The sequence below is a fragment of the Triticum aestivum genome, chromosome 4D (genome assembly GCF_018294505.1).
Source record: "Triticum aestivum cultivar Chinese Spring chromosome 4D, IWGSC CS RefSeq v2.1, whole genome shotgun sequence".
Lineage (NCBI taxonomy): Eukaryota > Viridiplantae > Streptophyta > Magnoliopsida > Poales > Poaceae > Triticum > Triticum aestivum.
In genome coordinates, this window is record NC_057805.1 from 463741363 (window position 1) to 463746104 (window position 4742).

Here is a 4742-nt window from a genome sequence, read left to right on the forward strand (position 1 = left end):
GGAGTATGGACTAGCACTACTTGTTGGTGTGTCCCGTCAACTTGCAGAACGAGGAGAAGCTTGCAGGACAAGGTGAAGCTCGCTTAGGCCTTTTGACTAATGCAATGTACCCTCACCCAGGCGGTGGACATGTATCAGTTCATTCGGTGTCAGATTGCCAGAGGCATACATTGTAGTACTGAACATGCGGAGTACCATCATTGTTCGACTTCACGAAGAGGCGAAGAGCCAAGCGCAAGGTTTAGTAGTACGAGTAGTACTACTACTAGAACCGCTTGGTGGAGCCTCTGTACTCTTATTTTTTTTAATCTCTGATAAAGTACACATTTATTCCGGAGAAGGGCGGAAAACGGCAGCCCAACATGTAATGATGATATCTATCAACCATGCTCGAATATATCTTGGCCTCCGTGCGAGCCTGTCTGTGTGTTCTCGCTCCTCGTCTCTCTCAAGGAACGGCGGGTTGGCCATTTTGCCGTCAATTGAGATCGGTTTGCTCACACTCCGGTCCCACATGTCAGTGATATGCCAAGAGGAGGTGCGTTGACCGACTGGCCATACGCGTACTTGGTTTTGCACCTTCATACTACTCCTCCCTCCGTCACAGTTTACAGGGCGCGCTTCATTATGATGCATTTATCTCAATGCATTTCCACCACCAGAGAGACTTTAGACGCGTTTGGTTTAATGCTCAATTAATTAGGGCGTGGTAACCGCAATTTTCTCTCGATGTAGTACTACGGAGTGGAGTAAGTGCATGCATGTGTGTACCCGGGGTGGAAGCATTGCATGCATGTGTGTACGCATTATTTCCTCTAGTAATAGACGCCGTGCTATAACTACCAATGCTATTTTTCAGGCCGATCGCTAGTCGCCTTGGTCCCAGAGATTTTCTCTTTTTCTGAAGCGCGCTCTATAAACAGTGATGGATGGAGTAGTATGAGCGGATTCAAAGAAGAGCGTATTGATGGTTGCTTCTTCCGAGCAACTTACAGTGGGAAAGGTGGGGCTTATGATTTGACTGCTCATTACTCACTATTAATGCGGCGCAACGACCGGTCTGAGTCTCCCATGCGGCTATGCACTACCCCCTCGGTTCTTAAATATAGTACTCCGGAGTATTTGTCTTTCTAGAGATTTCAACGAGTGACTACTCAAATATTTGTCTTTTTATATATTCAAATGGACTACTACATACGGATGTATATAGACATATTTTAGAGTGTAGATTCACTCATTTTGCTCCGTATGTAGTCACTTGTTGAAATCTCTAGAAAGACAAATATTTAGGAACGGAGGGAGTACACATACAAAGCAAAATGAGCGAATCTACACTCTAAAATATGCCCATTTGAAATTTGTAAAAAGACAAATATTGTTGATGACAGTTGCGATGACAAAAAAGAAGCATATTCCTTGTCCTAAGGGAAGATAACAACACGGTTGTGTTTGTCTAAAACGGTGTGAGGACGAGATTGCAATATGGAAAGTACGTCGGACGAGCTACGTTTTGTGCAAAGAGCTATGGAAGATCCACATGCAGCGACGTGGGAAGATGGGCAGTGGAGCAAGGCCGGAGGGGATACCTCGAGGTCGTCGGGATGTAACTAGGTGAGCGCCAGCGGGCGGAATCTGCCCATACTGCGGCAACGAGCAAGTGGCGTAGGCCCTACCATGCCGGAGCTTGGTCAGAGAGAACGGCGTGTACCACAGATCGGGACCTGCTGCCTCGGCGCCGTCGAACGGAGAAACGATGCACGTCCTCCCTTTTCGCCGGCGGACGGGATGCGGCCGGATCAGTGACCAACGGTGAGAGAGAGAGAGAGAGGCCACCACAGCCTTGTGTGAGATACTATGAAGACAGACAAACGAGGCAGGGAGGCTCCATTGTATATAGTGGAGCGGACTACCTTTTTCTCCATAAAAATCGTTTTATATTCTGTGTACGTGCCATTGAGCGATATAACTTTATTAAAAATAACACGCCAACGCATCAAGTCGGACTTTGTTTCGTGCACGCGTGGTACACGACCTCCGTAGGTAAACAACCGCTACACGCGTTCACATTAGCACGTGGGCAGCCATTTCGTACAGAAATGAGCTCCACCGTGTACCCGCGCGGGTGTGGCTGGGCACGAAGCGTGAGTACGTGCACGGTGCACCTATTCTCTTCTTGCATATGTACACCACCTACGTGGGGTTGTGTGAGAGAGATACAAACATAGAGAGATATAGTGTGTGGGTTCATGAGAGTTTTTTTTAGGGGGGGTGTCGGTGTCAAAACCGGCGGATCTCGGGTAGGGGGTCCCGAACTGTGTGTCTGAGGTCGATGGTTGCAGGAGACGGGGGACACGATGTTTACCCAGGTTCGGGCCCTCTCTATGGAGGTAATACCCTACTTCCTGCTTGATTGATCTTGATGAATATGAGTGTTACAAGAGTTGATCTACCACGAGATCGTAATGGCTAAACCCTAGAAGTCTAGCCTGTATGACTATGGTAATGTGTATATCCTTTCCGGACTACACCCTCCGGTTTATATAGACACCAGGGGGATCTAGGGTTACATAGAGTCGGTTACATAGGAAGGAATCTTCATAGTTGATCGCCAAGCTTGCCTTCCATGCCAAGGAGAGTCCAATCCGGACACGGGTAGAGTCTTCGGCCTTCATTTCTTCACAGCCCACCAGTCCGGCCCATGGATAACATGCCGGACGCCCGAGGACCCCTTAGTCTAGGACTCCATCAGTAGCCCCCGAACCAGTCTTCAATAACGAAGTGTTCGACACACAAATTGTCTCCTCCGATGACCTCCAAGTAATGTATTTGGCCGTTGATCAATGTCGCTCCCCTCGGCTTCTGCGCGTTAAATAACTTCGTCTTCCACGTGTCGAGCGAATGCGGAAGGTCAGGGTATTTTTGCAAATAGCACCCTGTCCAGGCATGGAAGAGTGTCTATTTAAAGCCATTGGATCCTAGATCCATTCGGCACCATGCAAAGAAAAATCCCCGGAGACTACTGGGAGAAACCATTCCAACATGGCTAGCGTTCCCAACTCCTCCTCCCGTTCCGGCCCAGAGAAAGGCGAGTGGGAGAGGTGTTCTGTGTCCCACAGTCAATTAACGAAGCTGCAAACACAAGGATTTCTTCCCCTGCAGATCTGGTCCCTGTTCGAGTGGGGCTGACCTCCTTTAATGGTGAGACTCAGGCAGAGGACTTCCCCAATCTATCCAGGGGGGAGCGAGTGTGTTTCGTCCCCTACTAAGAGGTGTCGGATTTCCAATCCATCCGTTCCTCCGAGGGTTGCTGGAATACTATGGCCTCCAGCTGTACAACTTCACCCCTGCCTCCATTCTGCACATTGCGGGTTATGTCACTTTATGCGAATTATTCCTGGGCATTGAGGTCCATTTTGAGCTGTGGAGGAAGTTGTTCTGTCATGTTCCGCGCAACCATGAGGGGTCAATATTTGAAGTGGGCGGAGCCGAAGTATGGCGCATCGCCGATACCGGATATCTGTCCGGCACACCAAGGAAGGCATCTGAAGAACGACCTTCCGAATGGTTCTATATTGAGGACGTCGCGCTTCCCGACCCAGTTCGAAAGGGTCTCCCAGAATTTGCAAGTGTTCCGTTGAGGAAACACCACAACTGGCGTCCCCAAAGTCTTGAAGAAGAGGATAGTGCGGAGGTTCGTCAGCTCCTGGGCAAGATAAGGATGCTTGCCTAGTCCGGCTTTACAATAGTAGAGGTAATGGCGACCTCCATAGTGCGAGGGGTTCAGCCACTTCAATACAGAGGGCTCCCAATGTGGCACTATAATGGGGAGGATGATGCCTCCCGTTGTGGTCGGAAAGGTCCGGACACCCCTGCCGCTCTAGCCAAGATACTGGCCGAGCTGTTTAAAGGGAAGGAAGAAGAATTTCTCCGCATCAATCATAGAGAGGGGTACTCCATGTACAGCCCTCCCAGCTGGGTAAGTCCCATCCCCTTTGCTTTTTTTCGCTCCGCTCTCTTGGCCATCTTTAATGAATCCCCAATCCGTCTTATTTTGAAACATCACTGGCGGAAGGTAACCGAGGGGTTAATAGCCCTGCCCCACAGCCAGAGAGCCACGATCGGGAGCTTGATCCTAGGTTTGAAGAGGACCCGGATATATTCGTGGTACTCGCGGAAGGGGTGTTTTACCAGGCGAGCTATGACGGCACAGAAGTGGCCATCATCGCCGATTATCCTGGTCTTCTTCCAGCTTCCCACGTAAGTAATCAGGAGAAACCCCCCTCGAAAGAGTTTCCTCGCACTGCCTCACCCACCGCACTATCTCACGCTTCAAAGGGGAGGCGTTCGGCGCGTCATGCTATGCCGGGGATGACTCCAAGAAGAGCAGCTCCCGCACCGAGCAAGGCCTCGAAAAGGAACATTTGCGAAGACAAGGCCGGCTCTTCGTCGGAGAGGTATGGATTTGAAGGTATGCTTTGGCAGTCATACCCAACCGTGATTGTTATGTTGGTCCTGTATCAGGAAAAAGGTTCGCTGGACTATGTCCGGGGATTCGGCCGGTCGCACTCCCAACAACCGGGATTTAGATCCCACCGGAGAGGTGGGGGCCGCTATGGGGACAACGCCGGACTGTCCTTCGGCCGAGGGTTCGGAAGACATGTCCGTTACCAACTCGGAAGTAGAGAGTGCCATGAATCATCGGTGCTGCAGGGCTGTCCTACGAGACCCCAAGTTCTCGGAAG